The sequence below is a fragment of the Panthera onca genome, chromosome C2 (genome assembly GCF_046562875.1).
Source record: "Panthera onca isolate mPanOnc1 chromosome C2, mPanOnc1 haplotype 2, whole genome shotgun sequence".
NCBI lineage: Eukaryota > Metazoa > Chordata > Mammalia > Carnivora > Felidae > Panthera > Panthera onca.
The window spans coordinates 42,871,091-42,895,693 of record NC_138347.1 but is presented as its reverse complement, the minus strand read 5'-3'; the positions used below and the strand labels follow the sequence as shown (position 1 = coordinate 42,895,693).

General features: G+C 37.3%; 2 non-coding genes across 2 annotated transcripts; both read left to right on the top strand.

The window, feature by feature from the left end:
- The first annotated feature begins 23,404 nt into the window (after positions 1 to 23,404).
- On the top strand, positions 23,405 to 23,484 carry LOC132684486 (small nucleolar RNA U2-19). The gene has a single exon (XR_009612696.1). It is a non-coding gene; the product is annotated as a small nucleolar RNA U2-19 (small nucleolar RNA).
- A 162-nt stretch (positions 23,485 to 23,646) lies between these two features.
- On the top strand, positions 23,647 to 23,716 carry LOC132684485 (small nucleolar RNA U2-30). Its single transcript, XR_009612695.1, has one exon. It is a non-coding gene; the product is annotated as a small nucleolar RNA U2-30 (small nucleolar RNA).
- The last annotated feature ends 887 nt before the right edge of the window (positions 23,717 to 24,603 follow it).

Sequence of the window (24,603 nt, the reverse complement as noted above, 5' to 3'; positions counted from 1 at the left end):
AATATGACAAACTATAGGTCTCACATACATAGCAAAATGGTGTATGAAGTTCAAAATCCCGTATTGGAGAGAGTCTCCAGATATATGATAAGAGACAGGAAATGCAACCTTGGATAGTCAGTCACGTTCCTTTGTCCCAAGGAGTGACAGATTGGAATAGCAACATTGTTCTCAAAAACAATGTTGCTTTAAGAAAAATGTTAGGCAAAACCTGAAATCTTTTACTAGGGAATATCCTACAAATATTAACATGAGATTTTCAGAGCTCTGCCACTGTAAAAAACTAACACTTAATTCTTTTTAAAAATAGACACACACAGCTAGGTCCTTCAGGGAGATTCTCTCATTCCAAAGAGGCTGGATTAATTCACTGCTCAGGTACTTAGAAGTCACTTTTGATTTGGGCTCAGGTCGTGATCCCATGGTTGGTGAGACGGAGCCCCATGGGGAACCCTGCCTCCGGCTGCACCCTGACAAGGCAGAACCGCTTGGGATTCTCTCTCTCTCTCCCTCTCTCTCTCTCTCTCTCTCTCCCCCCCTCTCTCTCTCTCATTCCCCCCTCCTCCCTCTCTTTCTCTCCTGGAGCTCTGCCTCTGGCTGTGCTCTGACAGAGCAGAGCCGGTTTGAGACTCTCTCCCTCTCTCTCTGCCCTCCCCCCACTCTTGCTCTCTCTGTCTCTCTCTCTCTCAAAATAAATAAATAAACATTTTTTTTAAAAAAAGGAGTCATTTGAATCTCTGCCAGAAAAACAGATGTTTGTCCAATTCCAGAACTACCACAAGCCATAGAAAACCTCAATATCAGGGCCTGCATTTTAGAAATCTCTCGTCCCGGAGCAGGTTACAAAACTCACTTTGAGCATACGTCAAAGGTGGCTTAAAGAGAGGAATTTACCATCTATTCTCAAATTTGTTCTGTAATATACGGAAAAATGTTAAACCAAAGCTGGCTTTTTCCTTAGTTTCTTAATTCTTAATAGCAGAAGCACATAAAAACAACTAATTGGACTAGTTCATCAGAATAAATAATAAATGAATGCATTGCTGGTTAACCTCATAGCTTTAAACACAGTACTTGTTCCATTTATAGAAAAATTTGAAATAGCTGATTGGCCTTAGTGACTTTTCTACCATTTGGTCAGCCAGTGTGGTGCAGTTCATATAAGAAAGCAACATAAATGCCTTACCCTTTTCTCTTTATATACCATTTCTCAAGATAAGTATTGATCCCTTCCATCTCTAAAAAAAGCGACTAATTAATTTTTATATTCTTATAAACCTGTTAGGTAGAAGCTAGATATGAGCAGTGGAAGGCACAGCCCCAGGCAGAGTCCCAAGTCCTTGAAGGGGAATGATAGAGACATGGGCTGAAAGTAAGGGCAGTGAAAATAAACAAACACCCTACACATTATAAGCCCAGGAGCTCAACATCCTGACCTTGCGGCTTCCAAGATCTTCGACCTGATAGACCAAGAGCTACAGGTGCAGAACATTCTACCCCTGCCCAGGGTGACCCCTACACTCATTATAATACATTTGCATTGCAGGGATAGCCTGAAGCCTAGAGAAAGGCTACCAGGAGGGTAGGTATAAACTCTAGAGGGTCAAAAATTCCCCCTCCCAATCTGTGGGAAGAGTCCCCCAATGATTGGAAGCAGCCTCCATTGGAGAACACCTCACTGTACATCACCACTCCTCCCAGCCCAGAGAGACCCACTAATACCCAATCCCAAACCTAAGGCCAAACCAACCTAAGGCCAGTTCCACATCATGGAATCTGCTCTCTCTCCCACTTTGAGCATGTATTTTCTCTTTAATAAACTGCTTTGTGCTTGCTACTTTCCTTCTGGCTGTCTTTATTCTGAGCATGGATTCCCCTGTAAATCTTCTCATGGGGAATCCAAGGACCAAGACCTCCCTTTACACAACACGGTCCCTAACACACCTATGTATTTAAACAAATGGACTTCAATACATGTATTTCTTCGGCTTGCTGAAGTTCAAATGGTCCCATACAGTTGACCCTTGAACAAACGTGGCAGCTAGGGGTACTGACCCCTGCATAGTCAAAAATCTGCATATAAATTGTGAATCCTCCAAAACTTAACTGCTAATAGGCTACTGTTGTTGACAAAAAGCATCCCTAAAAATACGAACAGTCGATAACACATATTTTGTATGTTATATACTATATTCTTACAGTAAAGTAAGCTAAAGAAAACAATTTTATTAAGAAAATCATAAGAGGAGGTGGGGGGCCCTGGGTGGCTCAGTCGGTTGAGCGTCGGACTTTGGCTCAGGTCATGATCTCGCGGTCCGTGAGTTCGAGCCCCATGTCGGGCTCTGTGCTGACAGCTCGGAGCTCAGGGCCTGGAGCCTGCTTTGGATTTTATGTCTCCCTCTCGCTCTGCCCCTCCGCCATTCACACTCTGTCTCTCTCTGTCTCTCAAAAATAAATAAACATTAAAAAAATTTAAATAAAATAAAACATAATTTGGTCACCAGCAATATGCATTGCTGCTGGTTGGTGATGTTGCTTTTCAGTGGAGCTTATATTTAAATATAAAACACACACACACTCACACACACGTCTTCAAAGTTATTTTGAAATAGCGTGTTATAACTTCGATCTGTTTTAACAGTCCTATCATTCCGGCATGCTTTCATCCTTATTTTCTTTGTATCTTGATCATTTGCAATGGGATTTAGCTACAACACTTTCTTGTTGCTCATTTTTATGTGAAGTTATTTTCCTGAACTCTTAGAAGGGACCTTGGTTTAAATGGCATTTTCTAACCTACCAAGCTCCTTCTTCCAGCATTTGCATATAGAGTTAACAATAAATAAATAAATAAATAAATAAATAAATAAATAAATAAATGGTGGCTTTCTTTCCGAGATCTTCTAGTTCTGTTTCCCTCTCCCACTTTTACATAGACATCCTTTTTTCTTTTTTGTCAATGTCCCTATCCTGACCAATATTGATTCTGCTACTGGCAGTTTCTCCCTAGTATAGGACCCTTTCCTGAAGGAAATTCTGGATAATCGGTGTCAAGAGTTGGGGACTAGTCAACTCCAGCTCCTGAAACTTTCCAAGTGTTGGCGCCTTTGTGGGTTCCTATGCTTGGGTCTTCCAGCCGCTCTGTTGCTGCCTCGTAGCTTTTTCCAGGGAAGATGTTATTGAGCCACGCAGGTTTTGTGCTGTTAATTTGTTTCCAGCTGCTTAAATGTGGAGGTTCAAAGGAATTGCTTGTGACCCAGTTTTGTTATAAACACTGACTATGAGGTTTTTTTTTCAATTTCCATTCCAATTGTTACCACATTCCCAGAATTTCCCAGGGCATTCTACTTTCAGAAACAGATGTAGGCACAGCTATGGCTACAGATGTAGACAGAGATGCAAACAGAGTTGCGAGGACAGGCACGAGTACAGATATAGATACAGACATAAGTCTACATAAATGTGCATAGATTAAAATGACTAACAGAAGAAGCGTGGAATATAGGTTATCAGGGTGATGGGATTATGGGTGATTTTTTTTTTTTTTTTTTTTTTTTTTTTTTTTGGCATCACATAATAAAAACAAAAACCAAAGCCAGTACTCGCAAGTCTATGAGAATTACCATCATCGTCTCAGGAGTGTTTGGCAATGGCCCCTTTTCAGTATCCCATTAGTATCTAAACCCCATTCACACCAAATTCAATTATCTCCTTCAGTTCAACTAGTTGTACTTTTACCTTCTTTATGATAGAGAAAAATGGTTCGCTGTTCATTCTTCTCAACCTTTTGGTTTTGGGCCAGCGTTCCATGTTTGAGCGTTCCAGTCTCCTTGATACACGTTAAAATCTAACCTCTGCTATTTCATTACAAACCTCTTTTGTCTGAATAGTGTCTAAGCTTTTGCTTTTCAAACATTCTTCGGCTTTAATGCTAGTATCTAATATAAAATTACAAAAGCCTACTTATGAGCTATGAAGTCAAGAATTTGGCTCTCTTTCACAGTTCTTTTTTATTCTTTCCCCCTTCCCCCGCCCCCCAGGGCAACAGCCCTCACATTCATGTCTCACTTAATCCTGAAGACTACAGAGTAAAAAGACCATGACCGAGAAGGAAAATGAAGTGGGTGGTATTTCAAAGTGTTGTCTATTCTCATTTCTCTGTAAGAATTATTGTCTCTGGACAGGGACATTACCGTTGTTTACGTTTGTGGCAATGTCGGCTCTATTTTGTGGGCATTAGCTCACCATTTGGATAAGATCAGACGTTTTCATAATAATTTTGAGTCCTCATTGTTTTATATTTATACCTATCACCAATTACATTTGGCTATCGCTACTGTGAAAGAGCAGAGAGAGAAGCAATAGCAACCGTGACAATAACACTTGCATTTAAAGTTGTTAAAAGATAAGCTGAGACATATTAAAATTTGAGAGTTTGTTTGGGCAAAACTTCATTGAAATCCAGCAGTGCCAGACAGAGTGGTTACAACGCTCCCCCGACAGGAGCGAAAGAAAGACTTTCATAGAGAAGAAGCAAGAGGAAGGCAAAAAACAAACCAACGAACAAAAATTATTTGACCAACAGCTTACGCGGTTGCTTTATTTGGGTTGCCTTAGTTGGCTGTTTGTGACTGGCTGTCCTTAAGTTTTGATTTCTAAACCGTGAGGCATTACAGCTTAGAGCCTGCTTTGCTTATGTAAGCAACTAAGGTATTAAAGCCACCTCAGCCCAATGACCTCCTTGTCTAATTAACTTAACCAGGTTTTCTCCCGACTCCTGATTTTTTTTTCTGAGGAATTTCTGAAACACGATGTCCTCTGAAAAAGGTCCATTTTTCCTTGTTGGGCTCACTGCCCCCTACAGGTTTTGCCATGTAAAGTAACTGGGACAGAAGCATTAGATAAGTATTTGTAGGTGGCTGTTCTGAAATTCTCAGCGGGAAAGACAGAAAATGCAATGGTGCTTTCCAGTCAGCAATACTCCCCACCAAGTCTCAAAGCTACATTATTATCTCAAGTCTTCCAGGAATTCAAACAGTTAAGGGAAACCCCATCATGATCTTTTCCTGAAATTATATTCCAATAAGTGTGTTCCCTTCTACGTGGCTACCCTTTAGCAAGTTTGGCTTCTGATTAATTTAGTTGTTAATGACTGACAGGGAAAACCACTGTACATCAAAAGCTACTCCATCTGTTTCTTTACCCAGTGGAATTAAAAAAAAAAAAAAACACATCAGATTTAAAGTTGCCTCTTAAATGATTCCAACTGTTTATAAATAAAATTCACTCCTATAAATAACTCTGAAGGTTTATAGATAAGGTCAATCTCCATAGACTGCTAAATGGAATCTTAAAAATATTGTAAATGTAATGTTTCTATAACGTGGTTTTCATTTACCCATTAATTTCTGACAGCAAAATTTGAAACAAGATGTATTCATATCATGGAAGAAAATAAAAGTTACATTTATATAGCCATTCACAATTCTTCCATATACATACTTCATTTAATTATTTATTTTTATTTTTTTAAGTTTATTCATTTTTGAAAGAGATAGAGAGATTATGTGAGTTGGTGAGGGGCAGAGAGAGAGAGAGATAGAGACAGAGGCTAAGCAGGCTCCACACTGTCTGCACAGAGCCCGACGTGGGGCTCAAACTCAGGAAACCATGTGATCAATGCCTGAGCTGAAACCAAGGGTCAAATGCTTAGCTGACTGAGCCACTCAGGTGCCCCATACTTCATTTGATTGTTAAATCTATATTCTCTTTAATGAGAATTTACTCAGTACCTGTCCTGCAGCAGGCACTAATTTAGGAATAAGGTGAAGGAGGTGGTGAAGGAGGCCACTCTCTAAAATATAAGGGAACAGGGGTGCCTGGGTGGCTCAGTTGGTTAAGCGACCTGACTTCAGCTCAGGTCATGATCTCACCACTTGTGAGTTTGAACCTGGCATTGGGCTCTGTGCTGACAGCTCAGAGCCTGGAGCCTGCTTTGGATTCTGTGTCTCACTCTCTGTCTGCCCCTCCCCACCCCCCTCCTGCTCTCTCTCTCTCTCTCAAAAATAAATATACATTAATAAAAATAAATAATCATTTTAAAAATAAAATATAAGGGAACAGCCTCAGAAAGATTAAGTGGTTTGCCAAGCTCACTGATAGAAAAATTGGTAATAGATCTGGAACTAGTATTCCCGTTGCGAGACTATGATCTCATATCAACTAGTAATACTGCTATCAGATCATTTACTCTAATAACATAACTATATATTTATATAAAATAAAATAACACTCCTGGCTGTGGAAAAATTTGCATTCACTTGAAACCGAATGTTCATGCAGATATGTGTCTCTGGCATAAAAAAAAATTTTAAACACAATCAAATGAACATAAATCCCCAATTCTAAATTGGCAAGCTTCCATCTATGCTGTGTTTGGGTACTTGGGGGATAGAAAGGGTTGAAGGAGACAAACCTTTGTCCCTGAACTGAATTTATTAATCCAAATCTATTCCAGTACTCATTGCCGATTCAGTGACTCACTAGCCTATCACTCTACTGTAGAAATAAATGCTGCATTTACTTTTCTTTCTTTAATCTCTCTGTTCTTAATTGCCATATTGACAAAAAAGAAACAGTTGTTTACCTTCCAAATTCTCTGGAGCACCAGCCAAATTAATCCTTTTAAGCAGTGTTCCTTCAGCTCTGGAAACAAGTAGCATGCAAAGTAGCAAAAGGTTCCCTTAAGAGGCAGCAAACACAAGATGCCTAGACATTAACCTTGACTGGGAGAGCCTTGCAGGTGTTTGCTTCTTACTGTGGAAACAGCCCTGAGGTTCTGGGGAGAAGGTGGAGATAACTAGGGCTGGATTAAGGAGGATGCCAGTTGAGCAGTTCCCTAGGGTGTAAATCTTTAAGAGAAAGCCTGATAAACACAACTGATCTCTTCCCCTTAGGCATTCCACCTTCTTTCCTGATAACAGAATCCTAACCTTGTTCCTAACAGCAATGTATCTAATCTGAGTGATGAATCATGATGTCTGAACTAATCTTAGTATCTCACTCCCTTGGAAGATACTTTCATACGTAGACTCCCTTGCAGCTACAGGTGACTATTTGACTCAATTCTGTAGAATACTACGAGCAAAATAAAATTTTAGAGTAGTGTTGGTTGGTACCACTCCTTCTTCCTTCTTGTTTGGGACACTGTTGTGATACAGTACCAAAACCCAAAAGGTGGAGAGAAAGGCATTCCAAAAGAATTGAGACCTCAATGTTAAGTAGAAACTATCAGAGTGAATAGGGTGGGGAATAGGTACCCAGGAAGAAGGACTACTCTATAAATGCCCAGAGACAAGAAAGAGCATAGAATCTTGAAGAAACTGTAAGAAATTTTGTATGATCAAATTATGAAGCAGAAGGCTAGAAATGTTAAGAAAATAAATGGGAGAAAAACAATGATCAAATCATGAAGGGCATTGTAAGTCACGCTAAGGAGGTGATATTTTACACTAAAAATGGGGGCTATTGAAAGCTTTTAATCAGAAAAGTAGCAAAATTAGAATAAAATCTAAGGGAATGCATGAATTTTATTAGGGTGTAGGGAAAAAAGAAAATTACTATTGTACATTTTTATGAGAGATAATGGGGACCAAAAAAGATAGTGAAAATGGTACTAGAGATAACTGGATACAATGTACCAAGATTCAAAAGGCAGAATAAATAGGAGACTATTAGTGAATGAATTGAGGGGAAAAGACAAAAATTAGAGTTACCTCTCAGTTTCTGGCTTTGGCAGCTGTCCAGACATAAGTGACCAATCACTGAAGAAGGAAATACAGGATGAAGACCAAGTTCAAGGGAAACTTGAGGCTTTTATGTGCCCTCCAAGGACAGAAAGAATCCCGAGACTCAGGAGTAAGATTGGAATGGACACAGCATGGAGGTCAGAATAGGTTAAGAGCATTTTTGGACAGTAGGGCGAATTCTAGTGTGACTGAGGCAAAATGTAAAAAAAACTGTGAAATAGCCCATCATTTAAGGTAGCAGATCTCGAACTTTATTGTGCTTAAGGCACACTCAGAGAAACTATAAGCCTCAGGCTCCATCACTAGGAGATTTCTCTTTAGGAGGCCAGAACTAGGATCAAAAATTTGCATTTTTAGTAGGAATCCTATTATAATGATTATTATACATGCAGATGAGTGAAGAATCACACTTGAAAAAATACTCATTGAAGGGGAAGATGAAGACACAGAAGAACTTAGAGATAATATGAGAATCAAGAACAGTGTGCTGTAAGGAAGAAGTGAGAACATTTCAGAAAGTAAAGACAATCAGTAGTACCAAAATTAGGAGGAAGAGTTATGCTGAATTTTACTTTAGTACCTTAAGGAAGACTGGAAATACCCTCAAATGCAATGGAAGAAGTCACCAAATAGAGGAAGAGTTGGAGGTTTTCTTGTTTGGTCTTTGTTTTTTTGGTTTTTTGTTTTTTGGTTTTTTTTTTGACATTTAGTTGCAATTCACTAGTTACTATTAAATAACCAAATCCACTTTTTAAAATATCCTACATAGACGTTTTTCTTCTTATAACTGCTTTTAACTTCTGTTGAAAATACTTCAAAACTATTTTCCCTTTCATTATAAAGATAAGAGTCATAAATATCAAAACTAAAAAGGAGTGAAGGGTGCAAGAATATGCCACCCCAAAATATGCCTCTTTGACATAAGGATTATTTTGAGCTGATTATTTTGAGAAACACCAGACACAAGAGAAGCTCTGAAAATACAGTAGTTACCCTTTCCTAAAGGACATTTACAATTATAAAGAAAGTCTCCATTTGTAAGGGTGTATGTACCAAAAAGAAACAATGACTCACTAGAAACTCCTACTAATGGAGAAGGAATGAACTTAAATCTGAATAGCAAACCTTACTCTTATGTACCATACTTTTCCCGGTTACCTCCCTGCAATGGGGCCTTCCTCATACCCTTCTCCCTTGGTATATAGAGCCGAAGATGGTATTTAAGTCTAAGTTCAAAGCCACGTCTAAGAGTTACTCCTTTACATGAGGTACACATGTTAATACACTTCTGTTTGTTTTCTCTTGTCAATCTGTCTTGTTACTGGGGCCCAAGCTGAGAACCTAGGAGAGTAGAGGGAAAACTATTTTCTTCTCCCCTACAGAATGTAGGATTCATATTTCAGATAAATAACAGAAAATTGCATATTCCATTATTGAGAACAGGGCATATAATTGACCTAAGAGCATGCAAGTTAGTTATTTGATGAGTTTTGATAGATCATGTACTTTAAATTTGGCTTCTGATTATAAAACAATGATATTGCTCTTGGTATTAAGGGGAAAAAATTCCAAGGCCATATAAAAATCACAAATCAAACTCTAGTCTCAATAGACTTCATATTCATGTATTAAGATCAGATTGCATATTAAATGGCATAAAAAGACAACTTTAGGAGAAAGATTATAAGCTTTCTGCTTAGAAATAAATTAAGAAAATGTATAGAGTATCCCTGAACAAATTTTTAAGAAACAAAACTTTCTGGCCTTTTTCTATTGTGTTATAAAGCAAAAATATCTGGTCAGTGATGCATGAAAAATCAAGTATACATAGTGCTAAATTCATATGACCGAAACCTTAAAGGTAAAAGTAAAATTATAAAATCTCCCTTTATGCCAGTTAGCCAAATAACAATAGCCTCTAGGATATTCTCACCTTAGTGAAGGGGAGGGGGGTGTGGGGGGAGATGGGGAGGAAAGAAGGAAAGAAGAAAGGAAGGAAAGGAGGGAGGGAGGGAGAGGAGAGGAAAGAAGGAAATAAAGAAGGGAAGAAGAGAGGAAGGGAGGAAGGGAAGAAAAGATATAATTCTGTTAGACTATCATGTCGTCTGAAAGCTCTGCAATTGCTTTTTTCCACCACAAAAATCCATCTCCTAAGTTCATAAACCTAGTTGTCTTTGAAAGACATCTTGTCAATTATCTTTCCATTTCACAATACACTACAGCCAAGCCAATTTAGTAACCACAACTGTTCTTCCTCATTATTTTACCATGCTATACACGTTCCAGGAAGAAACAGACTTGAATGTCATTCAATTTGACGATCAACTTGACTACATTTTTCTTACATTCTACTTATGATGATTAGTGTTATGATCATTTTTGAGCCTGCCTTATAACAAATACTTTACCCCTTGGACAACTTTTCTTTAAATACCAGCCTACCAGAAACTACCATTATTTGGCTGGGAAAAAGTGGCAAGTTACCATGACTTGACACCCTTTGCATCATGACTCCAACCTAACAGGGTCATTCAGATCAGAATGACATTACAACAGCAATTGTTCTGGTCTCTCCCTTGTCACAGTCATTATCTTTGGTCATTTTATTTAAATGCATCATTTAGTTCAACAGCAAATTGTATGACAGAATAAAAGGGACCTTGGGGGGCGGGGGGAGGGGGTGGTGAGTGAAAAAACATCCCTAAGTAAAACTGATTTAACATCATATAACTTCAAGGTTAACTCTGAACAATGAGTTGTTATCTCTTTTACCAAGAAGAATGCTGGCATAGCTGAACTGGGCCATTTAACCTTGAGGGTTAGAGAGAAAAAAATAGGCTGCTGAAGCCTTTAAGGATCTATGTACAGAAAACAACAATTATTAAAAAGAAAGAGAGAGAGAACTAAGTCATTTACAAAAAAAATGTATTTTAAACATATAAAGCAGGGTTAAGTAGTGGTGAGGAGTTTTAACTTACTCTCAATTTACAAGTATAGGCTGTGAAGTTACACAGCCTTGAGAATGGTGTAAATTTAGGGATTAAGTAAAATAAAAAGACTCTACTTAACACTGAAAATACATAACAAATAGGGAAAGTTTATTAATGGTATCACTGTAATGTAATTAATAAGAGAAATGATGATCCCTAATCAATAGTAATGTTAAGTTCAAGATTAAGTTTAAGGACTGGTGATCACTTCCATATTCCTTTCCACCTGGCTTATAGATTCAGGTGTGTGTTTAATCAACATCAATTCTTATCCATTTCCAGTTCTTCTCCTTTAAAATTGGAGTAATGTAAATCTTAAAAACAAACAAGATGCTTCCATTGTCTTGTGAAGAGTAGGAGAGGAGAGCCGGGAATAACACAAGACATCAAGAATACAGCCTGAGTGAAGGTGGTACCTCAGTAAGCATGGAAATAGGGCTACCAACAGACTTACAAGGGAGGAAAGATAATGAAAACACAAAACAAAAACAATTTCACAGTTTCGTCCAAAGGTTTCATAAGCTTGGAGTCTAATAAAATGTTTATGTGTTTCATACTTGCTGTAGGATACCATCATATGAGGTATGACTAAATCTGCACTGAGTCTGTTCAGGGCCAAGAGACCACCCTCTCTTTCTGAGATACCTCATAACTAAAGATGTTCCACTGAGCCATGTGGAACATGTGGAAAAAGGCATCTCCTAGAATTTCTAGCTAATCCTAATTTTTGTCTCAATTAAATGTAATGGATTCAACGATTCAATGGTCTCTTGGAGATTATTTCAGTCCCTTTCAGGTTATAGCTCAGTTTGTCAGATTCTTCTCTTTCTCTTTGGCTACCTTCCAAGATGGTATATTGCAAGAGTGGGCAAACTTTATCTGTAAATGACCAGACAGTATATTTGAGGCTTTATTGCCCGTACAGTCACTATTGCAACTATTCAGCTCTGCCGGGAGGAAAGTAACCATAGTCAAGACATAAATGAATGACTATGGCTGTGTTCCAGTAAAACTTTATTTATGAATGCTTTATATGAAATTTGATTTTCATATATTATTCAAGTGCTGCTGTAAAATATTTTGGGTTTTTTTCCAACTATTTAAAAATGTAAGAATCATTCTCAGCTTATAGGACATACAAAAACAGGCAGCAAGCTATGTTGGCCTGTGGGTTACAATTTGCTGACCCCTGATGTATTGTATACTAGTGGGGACAGCTTAAGTGACCTTGGGCTCTGGGACAGGGAGGCTCCGAAACTCAGGCTAAGCTTTGGGTATATTATCTAGTGATCACTAAGAGTTTACCTATTCATTATATAGCTGTACTCTTCTGATCCTAAATTTCTCAGTTTGCTTTGACCTCTTAACCCACTGAGCTGGCACTTCTTCCCCTCTGGTCCCTGATTCTGCAAATCCCTCAGAGCCACCTTTGCATTATTCTTGGACTCAGATTGTTCTCACACCATACTAGGTTCTTTTGTAGTCTTTATACCAGTGTCTACACACTCTGAAACTGAAGGGAACATGCGTATGTCAATATCCTTCCTCCTCCAAACTGAACCTCCCACTCTTCTGACTGTACTGAGCTACCACATGTTTGCCAGAACAGCCCTGGAACATTAGATTCCTGTAGAAGTACTAAGTGCTGAGGAAGGCTACAGCTCCTCTGCCCTTAGTTTTCCTGTTTACATTTGTAAACAAATTTGTAGCAAACTTTCTCCTTATTCTGCGTGGGGCTTCAAAGCATCAGAAGGTAGATTAAAACTCCATTACTTTTATCTCCAACACCATATTCTTCTTTCAGAAAGAGTATTGTCCTTCTCCCCTTTCCTGATGCCAAAATAGTGGACAGCCTCCTGAGAAAAATCAGTTTATTAATAAGGAAATTAATTTAGGAAGTATTAAAAATATTTCACCCTTAATATGTAGGTTTCCATGGATAGAAATGAAGAGGTTTAAAAATTCTGGCAAACAAGAACAAGATAAGTCAAAATAAAAAAAGAAAGAAAGCAAACAGAAGACAGAAGATTGTCTACAAAGACACAGCTTTCATTCAAAAGCAAAATGCTTATTTTATGATTTGGTCCAGAAACCATTCTAGGATAAAGAACCAATTTATAATGAGGCAAAATAACCTTCATGTTAATTACTAACAGAGCTTTTTCCAGATAGCATTGTGCTCAGAAAGTATATTTACTAGAAGAAAAGTAATACTTTATCATATGCAAACGTGTGATACAGAAGCGTTTTTAATACTGTAAAATAAAACCCATGTTGAAAAATTTTGTTAGTGAAATAGTTTTTTTTTAATGTGACCATGAATTAATATAACTAAAAAAGAATCTGGAGATGGCTTAGTAAATACTCATTATCTAGTAAATAATTATTCAACAACTATTTATTGAGTACTTGCCATATGCCAAGCACTACTGTAAGGCCAGATATTATGTAGTGAACAAAACACTGTCAAGCAGGAGGCAGACAACAAACAAGATAAATAAGTAAATATATATTATGTGAATAAATGATGTATTCTAAGAAGGAATTATAAAACAGGGAAAGCCCTATGAAGTGCACAGTTAAGCATTAAAATTTTAGATCAAATGTCCAGGAAAGTATTATTAAAAGATGACTTTTAAGTAAAAATATGAAGTGAGGGAGCTAACCATGTAAAATAATAAGAAAGGATATTCCAAGCTATGAGAGTACAAAGTTCAGAGGACTTCTTGAATGTATGTCTGATATGTTTGAGAAACAACAATGAAGCCATAGTTGCTGAAGTCCTAAAAGGGAAAATTGAAGGTTGAGAGTTCACACATGTGGAGCCAGTGAGGCTTTTTTGGGTTTTGCTCTGTATTAGAAAGCCATGGAAAATGTGGGGGCAGAGAGTTTACCTAATCTGATGATACTTTAATAGGATCACTCTGGCCACTGTGCTGATAAATAGTCTACAGGAGGACAAGATTGGACACATAATCCAGTCATGAGGAGGTGGTGCCTTGGTCTTACATGATAGCAGTAGATATGATGATAATGATCAGATTCTGGATATATTTAAAGGTAGAATCAAATACATTTCCCTATAGACTTGGAATGAGATTCAAAAGTACAGGAGTGATCAGGCATGGCACCAGGTGTTTTGGTTTGAGACGCTGGAAATAGAAAACTGTCACTTACCGAAATGGCAGCAAAATGCTAGGGGAGCTTGCTTGGGGGGATATATCAGAAGCTCAGTTTTAGACAGGTTAAACTTTAGGAGCCTCTTAGACATCTAGATGCAAAGGTTAAGGGGGCAGCTGAAGCTAAGGAAAGAAATGTGAGCCAGCTATATAATTGTGTAAGTCACCAGTACACAGAATTTATAGCCTGGAGATTGCATAAGATCAAGAGAGGAGAAACCAGCAAAAGAAATTGAGTAGGAATGGACAAAAAGGTAGGAAGAAGGCTAGATAAGTCACATATGTTGGGAACTAAGTGAAGACAGTACTTTAAGAAGTAGAGATATATCAGATGTTGAGATTGGAGAGCTATGTGTTCGACTTGTTAGCACATTCTGGTTGGCTTCTCTTTCATGCATTCTTTGGATTAGTGATGTTGAACCATAGCTGTTTATGTTTGATGACCCACTGAATGAGTACACATACCTGAACACCAGGCTTGAAAATAGTGGCTGAATGAGTTAGCTAACCAAGAAAATTTTCTACTAAGAATGTTTTGGATTAAGTCATTCAATACTACTGAACAAATATTTCAAGTTGTCTGGAGATCAGAAATATGAATGAGATGTAACCATTATCCTTGGGGAACTCACATGCTAATAGAATTCATTAAAGGCAATGCACAAATAATGTAAACATAAAATGTAATCAGTATGAATCTTAATCCACAAAATTCAGGTGCACAAGAAATGTAAATTTGTTTATTTTTCAATACTTCAACTTAATTTTGTATCTTGGGTCCCCATTTGATCAGGTGATAAAAATAAATTCTTAATCAGGTCAAAACAATTTCCTTTATTCTAGGGGTTTTGTCATAAATCTAGGGTTTGTTTGTTTGTTTTGATTTTTGTTTTAGTTTGCTTGTTTGTTTGGTTTTTCAGAGAGAGAGAGAGCCATCAGGGGAGGGGCAGAGAGGGAGAGAGAGGATCCCAAGCAGGGATGCTGAGGCTCGAACTCATGAACTATGAGATCATGACCTAAGGTGAAACCAAGAATCAGTAACTTAACTGACTGAGTCACCCAGGTGCCCCAATCTAGGGTTCTTATGTAATGACTTGGTATCAAGAATGAGGGGATAAGATTGGGCTCCTTCCTCAGGAGCTCTTCCTGTCTGCACCCTCTGAGATCCATATGTTCTCATCTAATTCTCAGACACTGACCCAGGCAGGTTGCCTCTGCATTTTCTCACGTTCCCTCCTTTATGAACTCTCCAGGTCTGGCTTTCTATTACTTATGCAGTCTCCAGGAGGCACAGCAAGTCATCAGATGCCCTCCCTCACTGGTATGGGTTGTGAGAAATTCTGTGGCTTCTAAGGCTTATCTTAGACCTGACACTCTAGCCTGCTTTTTTTTGCTTCCACATGATTCTGGGAACAATGTGGAGGACTGGATCATGGGACTTGTTTGAGTACTCACTGAGAAAGAGGAAATGGACCTCGCTCTGAGACCTTGGATCTATGCCTACACATTTTTCAAGCACGGGGAGAGGGACAGAACACAGGGGCCCACCATACATAAATGTTCTTGCTTATCCTCTGATTATCTCTTCCTTCTCAGTCCAGTTAGATTTTATTGAATTGATGAACATGGAAAATACTGATACTGGCTATCATGTTTTCTTACAATTCCATTGTTTGTTTGTTTGTTTGTTTGTTTGTTTTAAACCTTAAGCTTTGGAGGGGCACCTGAGTGGTTCAGTCGGTTAAGTGTCCGACTTTGGCTCAAGTCATGATCTCATGGTTTGTGAGTTCAAGCCCCGCATCAGGTTCTATGCTGACAGCTCAGAGTCTGAAGCACACTTAAAATAATCTCTCTCTCTCTCTCCCCCTTCCCTGCTCATGCTCTGTACTCTCTCTTTCTCAAGAATAAAGAAACATTAAAAAAACAATCTAAAAAAACAAAACCTTCTGCTTTGGAAAGTCTAAAAGGCCTTTCTCCTAACAAAGAGTTTCGAAGGTCCTTTCAGAAGTTGTTTATTCTTTTCCCTTTTAATTTATGATATTGGTCATACCCATTCCCTGAAACATTAATGTGGGATATTATAGCTGCCTTCTCTAGGATAGGAAAAAAAAAAGGTCATGGACTAGAAAGAACTACAGTTAATATCTCAAAGTATTATCCTACTTATTTTTTTTCTACTAGTAAATATTTGCATCCTTGAAAAAAAAGTTGTTTTTATTTCAAAGTCCCTTCCATGCTAAGAAGATAGGAGCTTAGTTGAATTTGTTTCTCCATAATCTTACCTCCTACACACAAACAGCCAAGGGAACCATTTTCACCAAGTTGTCCAAGATTGGGTGATAAGATTGAAAGTTGGGTGAAGTTTTCACCTCACTCTACTAAGGTCTTGGGAGATAATAGCAAATATATATACTGGTCTCTACCCGTGGTTCCTGGCACAGGGCTCCCAAGACTCTTGTAAATTCGTTAATGACAATAGCACTTGGTGCATCGTTGTTGTTATTGTTGTTTTTAATGAGTCTACTCTGAGTAGGGTCCTGGATGGGAGCTGATCACCAGAAAGATGAAGCCATGATTAGAACTTTGGAATTTTCAGTAGCATCACACACACACACACACACACACACACACACACACACACACACACAAAACCACTCTCACTTCTCAATACATGGGAGAGGAATGGAGTTAATGATGTGTCATGCTTACATGAGGAAGCCTCCATAAAAATCCCAATAGTACAGAGTTCAAAGAACTTCCAGTTTAGTGAACACGTATGAAGAGAATGATGCACCTCAACCGTATGGGTACAGAAACTCCTGTACTTGGGACCCTTCCAGACCTCATCTTACATATCTCTTCACCTGGCTTTTCTTCTGTATCCTTTATCATATCCTTTAATAAACTGGTAAACCTAAATACATATTTCCCTGAGTTCTGTGAGCATCTCTAGAAAATAATCAAATCCAAGGGGAGGGACTCATGGGAACTTCCAATTTGTAGCCAAGTTGGACAGAAGTTGTGAATAACCTGGGGACCTACTACTTAAGTTGTTATCTGAAGTGGGAAGCTATCTTGTGAGACTGAGCCTTTAACCTGTGGGATCTGATGCTATCTCCAGGTAGACAGTGTCAGAATTAAGTCAAATTGTTAGACACTCACCTGGTGTTACAGAATTGCTTTGTGTGGGGAAAACCCCCAACACATTTGGTGACCAGAAGTAAAGTAAGGTAAAGTGCTGTTATGAGGTGTAAGGAAGGCACACAGGAGATGAAGGACTGGGTAGTTTTTCTAATACAGGTCTCCACTCACTGTGTCAGCAAACTCTCTCCAGTCTTAATTTTATTCTCCCCCATCCACAAAAGTCAGGCCACTGTTGTAGGTAGAACTTCACTACTTCCTGTTACCATGGTTAGCTGGGACTAGCCTCTAAGAAACTTCATGCTCTAGTGCAATGATGGTTCTCAATTGTCTTTGCCTAAAGTCAGTACCATGAATTGGCTTCCGACACCAATCTCGATCCATGCCTTCTAATAGAGCTGCGTCCAGCACCTGACCCTTGGCTACCTAACATAGAAAGAAAATGGTTTCCTGACTAGGTTTTTGCAAGACCACAATTGAGTCTCCCACTCTGGATTGCTCCTGTAACTCCTCAAGTCCATCTTAGCTTCCACATAATCAGCAGTGAACAGATACTCTTTATAGATTTAGTCCACCAGCAAATTGTTTGATTCTCTTATAGGCGAGGCAGAAAGAAGGGTGTCTGTGAAGCTTGTAAATACTCTTCTTAAAGTGTTTCCTCTGCAGGACTGAGGCCTCCTACATTTATTGGGGATTAAAAAGCTTCTATAACTCACTAGCAGAAATTATACAAGTGAGAAGAATCTAGTTAAAACTACCTCTAGAGTTGGTACTGTTTCCCATTTCTTAGCTCTTTTCCCCTATACAAAAATAAGAGAGCACAGTAGCTGAAAATTAAGCTGGATTAAAGTAGCTAAAATAATATACTTAGAAAATCCATTTTATTTATAGGAAAATGTCTTCTGAGAGGACACATTGATTTTTATTCTATTTTACATGTCTAAAAATTATCCAATTCTAGGATTAAGGAACTTAAAAATTCGTTGATTCTAATTAATCAGAACATTTTCTTTCACTTAGTTCTGGAAACCCATAAAAAGTTATTAGCTGTCAGCAGCTTTAATGCCAGTTTATTAGAGGCTCTGACTTGGTGCCTGCTGGTAGTTATTGTGAAGGCTGAAAGGTTAACAAGAACGGGCTGCTACCAACCTCGTTGCCAGGTGTTTTTCCCTGCAGTTAATGGACCTGAGCCAATTGAAATTATCACTCTAGAACTAGTCACAGACACTCTTAATCTTTGCATAGAAACATTGGTAGAGGGGAAAAAAGGCTGGAATTTGTATTGTTGTTTTTCACCATCATCACATTTGGAACAATTAATATAAAGTATAGTTAATCTTCTACTTGTAAATGAAGGCCTGACAAATCCAAAAAGAAAGAAACCATTTAAAATCATATGCGTGTATAACATGTGCCATTAAAATAATGATAGTCCCTTCAATGAAACAATGTCTTGTAAAAAGTATTGCACTTTTTTTGAGGCATGGTGGTTAAGGGCAACATAGGTATTAACATGTCTAGGTTTTTTTGGTTTTTTTTTAATTGCTGGGTTTATAAATCTGAACAGTTGTAATGAAATAACAAGAATCAACCAGATGGAACTGAAGCCAGTCACTGTGGGTTTTTGAGACATGCATGCTGTTTGGGGGGGATTGAATAAGTACTTACCAATCCAAAGCAGAGCAGATGGCAATGCCAACAGGTAAGCACTTGCTTTATCTTCCAGATATTGTGGTTCACTGAATATCCCTATTTATTTTGGGAACTTTAGCACATCTGTAAATCAGATGAAAGACAAACAGAGGTGACTGAGAAAGACTTGAATGAATTGTGGAATTCTAGGACTTTCACACTGTCAGATGCAGACAGAATCTCATCGTCTGCCAATCTTTAGGAATCATGTAGAATTTTAGGTAGCAGCAGCTGAAATTAAAGACTTAGCTGAATAAAATACAAGAGAAGAAAATGCTATTATTGCATGAAATCCAAAATTAAATAAGTGGGAACAAGAGTAAGAAGAATGGAAGTGAACTACATATAACAGAAGTGAAAATGCTCATATCCAATGTCCACATGAACACTGTGTTCATCTAGTGCAAAGACCTTGGTTTCTAAATACCATTCTCCACATAAAGGAACCAGAGTTCCTTGGAAAAATGGCTGAGGCAGAGAAAACCACTGGTGAATTTAAATGTTCTTACAGTGTCAGAAAGCAAGAAAGTACTCAATGATTAATGGGGACATAACAAAAAAAAACCATAAGAACTAGCTTCAAAGATCCAACTGGTAAAATTTGGGACAATTGAAACATTTTTTTTAAAGGAAATAAATTATAACATTGCGTTAAAAAAGGGTCAATAAAAATGTATGGGGGAGGGAGAGGAAAAAAACTCTTTGTAACAAAAGAATGTTAGCTATTATGTGTAGAAGGAATGATAAAAATAAAATCATCACTTTGCAAACAACAGTGTAGGAATTGATTTAGGCAAGAATCACCAAATGATGCTAAAAACCATAGGGTGAACGGATTGCCACATTCTCAAAGTTTCACCTAACATATGATTTATTGATACAAAGGACAAATAAAGGTATTTTTACAATAGTGAAAGTGTCTTAACCAAGGGATCAAAGTAAGCATCACCAGTAATGCATCAAATTAGCATTATATATCTTTTGATAAGATGCAAGGGGAAGTATGCAAACCACCTATGGCTACATGCAAAAAAATTTAACCTGAAAGTAGTGGTGAGAAAACAAGTTCATACTGTAGAATATTGCACAAAACAATTGCCTTGGATTCGACAAACTTGTCAAGTTTGTAAAAGAAAAAAAATAAAATAAAATAAAAACAGAGAAAAGAAAAGAAGAGGCAAAGGAATGGATATAGATTAAAGGAGACAAGACAATTTAATACAACTTGTGATCCTCGAATAGATATAAATAAATAAATAAATAAATAAATAATAAAAGCCACATTAACACAACTTATTAGGAACATACATGGGACAAATGGAGAAATTTTAATGAAACTCTTTATTAGATATTATTGTGCTCATATGCAAAGTCCTAGATATGAAAATAATATTGTGTTCATATAAAAAGAAATCCTTGTTCTTATGGGGCACCTGGGTGGCTCAGTTGGTTGAGTATCCAGCTTTGGCTCAGGTCGTGATCTCACAGATCATGAATTCGAGCCCTGTGTCAGTCTCTATGCTGACAGCTCGTAGTCTGGAGCCTGCTTTGGGTTCTGTGTCTCCCTCTCTCTCTGCCCCTAACTCACTCATATTCTGTCTCTGTCTCTCTCAAAAATAAATAAACATTTAAAAAATTTTTTAAAAAAGAAGTCCTTGTTCTTATGAAATACATGTTGAAGCATTTAGACTAAAACATCATTATGTTTGCAACTTAATTTCAAATATCTCAGCAAAAAAAGACATAAAGATAAAATGGATATATTGATAGATTTTTTCTTTCTTTTTTTTTTTTTTTTTTTTTTTTTTTGAGAAACAGAGACAGTGTGTGAACAGGGGAGGGGCAAAGAGAGAGGGAGATACTAAATCTGAAGCAGGCTCCAGGCTCTGAGCTGTCAGCACAGAGCCCGATGTGGGGCTCGAACTCACAAACTGTGAGATCATGACCTGAGCTGAAGTCGGACACTTAACAGACTGAGCCACCCAGGCTCCCCTATATTGATAGAATTTTTAAAGCAAATGCAACAAAAATGATAAAAATTAGAACTTCTAAGGGAAAGATATATGGGTGCCCATTATACTATTCTTTTAACTTTTTATAGGATTTAACTTTTTTTTTAATTTAGAAAAGATAATGCTCATTTCTAAGCAGCTCAATGCAGTGGTTGAGGAAACCCCTGAAATCCCAAACAGATAATAATGTCTCTTGGCAGCTATGTCAACAGATCTTCTGCAAGTTCCCACTGGTACATAATGCTACTTGGTCATCACAGGCCACCAACAATAGGCAAAATAAAAACACAATGTAAATAATATCAGATAAGAAAGTTTCATTTCCATTCAAGTCACATCTGGCTTTGAGAGCATGGCAGTTAAGTGACCAAAATTCGTTGTTAGGCACAAGAGACTGTATAGAACTTCTTAGAATTAATGACAGTCAAACTGTTAAAACTGGTGGTAGGTTTCCCTAATGAACACTGAAATTTCTACATAAAATTAAATAAAAAAATTTAAACAAAAAACAAAAAACTTTGCTTAAACTGTTCAGCCTGCTAAGTCAAACTGACCCACCATACCACTCTAAAGCTTCTGAAAAGTAAGTTGCCTTTTTTTTTTGTCAACATGGAGAATTGAAGTTACTTGATGGTTTAGAAAATTATTCATTCATTCAACAAATAATGATTGAGCAGTGTTATAGGTGCAACAAGACAGAAATAAGCAAATATGTAATATAATGTCAGTGCTGTAAGGGGAAAAAAAGAAAGCAGTGTCATGAAGGAAAAGGATGGCAAAGAAATAAAAAAATAATAATTTTTGGTAGGATGGTCAGACAATGCCTATAGAGATGAAGAATTGAAGACATAGTGAATGTCCAGGAAATAATTTATAGTCCAATTTGTCCTTGCATAGCATACATATGTAAGAAGTTGGATTTAAGGCTAACAATAATGTTGGGGCTAGGGCTGAGAAGCCTTGAATACCAAGCTAAGTTGTTTAGACTTTATACAATGAGAAATAAATGAAATGAAATGATGTAATCAGTGTTGTGCTCTTATTTTTTTCCCAAAGAATTTGATACTGTATATTAAAGTTTTGTAAATTCAATTTCTTCAAACCTCAAGGAAAAAGCAATTTAATTTTCTTTACAGCCATATTCTATTGATTGCCCTAAAGGAAAATATGCATATTTTAGTCAACTCTCAATTATCTGTACAACATGGAAGCACTGTCAAGAAAGGAGCCCAAAAATTTGTGTCAAAGCCACACTGTGAGATTGAGACCATGATCTGATTTCCTGAAGCAACCAAAATTGTATGAGGAGCAGTTTCATTAAAATGTTCCTCTGGACAGCAAGAAAATAGAGAAACCTGACACTATGAGGAGTTACCCTGCTGCTCATGAATGTTTGTTTTGTTTCTACTCAATAAGCTTGTTGGGGAGGAAGAAGTTTTCTCTGCCATTCAAGATTCTTCTGGTTGGTCTAAGTTAAATTGACATCAGACAGATTAACAGGAGAAAAATCACATTTAATTTTGGAGATACAGGAATCCCACATATATGAAAGATTCAAAAACAGAAAAGTAAAATGAGGTATATTTACATATGCCATCCTGAACCAAGGATAAGGGGGCAGAGGTGTGGGACTTCAAAAGGAAGAAAAGGAATTCACAAGAGATGAAAAAGACTAAATGTTTGGCAAACAAACGTTTACTGGGCCATACAGAAACAATGAGACATACAGAGAAATTTTAACAAATAGACTCTATGCTAAATTCCTTCCTGTCTACCACCTCTTTTCATATTATAATGTAGTTATCTATAGTGATAGCTCTATTTCTAGAGCAGGTCCTCCATCTAAATTCCTTTAGGCAGTTAAGGAAAAGGTCAAAGTTTTCTCCTGAGTTTTTGGTTCTTGATTGTCCTCAGCTCAAAATAATCCGCATGTCAAAGTGGCACATCTTGGGGCAATTCATTCTAAACTCCTACCAGCTAATCTTTGATCTTGTGTCACAAGTGTCTCAGTCGACCGGGGTAAATCCAGATAAAGGTGATACAAAACAGATTACATATTTTCAATAGAAAGAATAACATGGAACACAGATGATCCATGTATAGTCAACAATGCAAAGCACTGAAATTATACTACAGAGTATCAACAAATATCCACACTTCAATACTTTGGAAATGAATGAAGATAATAAATAGAATTATTTTAAATTACTCAGGCATTAGCCCTTCCTCTGTATTTCATTACTTATTCATTTATTTGTTCACCAAACATTCACTGGAGTACCAGACAGGCAAAAGGCATTGCTGTGAACTGTGAGGAGCAATGTCCATAATTATTTCCACTTTCCCAGTAGCAATCTGTTATAATTCAATGTAGCTTTATAATTTTAAAATTAGAGCCTTAAATTTGGATAGCTGTACAATCTAAATTTCTCTAGCATTGTCTTATATGTTGAGGCTCTAGACTTATAAGGTTTCCATTCATAAGTTATGTGGTATTGGACAAGTTAAATATCTGTCTGGGGATCATTTTCTCATCTGTGAAATAAAAATAGTTCTCTCTGAGATTTGCTCTTACTGAAGTGAATCAATGATGAAAATAGACAATTCTGAGCATCAGATGACCTTCTAATTTACCTGATGCATGATCCCTATAGTTCTGAAAAGCAAAAAAAAAAGTAATTTAGAAAAATAAGGGCTTACGTCTGGAGTGTGTGTGTGTGTGTGTGTGTGTGTGTGTGTGTGTAAAGATGACAGTGTATAACTGAGGACTTGATGAATGAGATTGGGGTGAGTATGGAGAGGATATGAAAGACTAATCATTTCTGAGCAACGATGGAAAGATTTTACTACTGACATTTACAACTATGAATGTTTCTACACTTGATCTGAGCTCAAGAAAAACAAAATAAGTGCATATATTCCATAAGGTTGCTGAGAAAACTGAGATTAGGCTTATGAAATACTTAGAGTTTAGCACTTAGCAATAACTCAGTCAATGTTTAATGATGACTATTATTTGTAATTATTATCATTAGAATAAATGATGAAATTATTAAAAGTATTATTAGAAGCTCAGAATAAAGTCTTAAATATTTTTATTATGCTAAAAACACAGAGATTCAATATGTATGTGTTTGCCTTGTACCAAGAAGGAAAACAGAACCATGTTACAAATTACAATATAATATCATGTATTTATAGCTTCAAGATACAAACAGGAGTAGTAGTTATTAAACTGATGGGGACAAGAGGGACTTGTAATGCCTAATTACCCCTCCCTTTGGGATTAGCATAAAGTCACTTTTCCTGATCATTAGAGGATACAGGTTCACCCATAAGTATGGACCAAATGAATAATGAACAGATCCACTGACAGACACCTTGAGAAATAAGATAATTCAGATGGTCCAGCCTGACACCTGAGGCACAGAATTCACTTTATAAACTCATCATAGTTGTGTTAGCAATAAAATCTCACACCTGTTTTTTTAATTTTTTTTTTCCTTGGTGGTGCCATCAGTTACTGTAGGTGATTTTTCCCCCATGTATTTGATATCCACAGGGCAAATGTTTTCACCCTGCTCAGTGAACTGTGCTAAAACATCTTTCTGAAACCCTTCATTATTACCTTTGAAGGGATATAGGTCTTTAAAATCTCTTTACAGAGAACTTATACAGGGGAAAAAAACATTCTCATCCTCCCCCCCGCAAACACACACACACACACACAACCATTATAAGCCCCCACTGGGTATATACTATCATCTCATAATTAACAAAA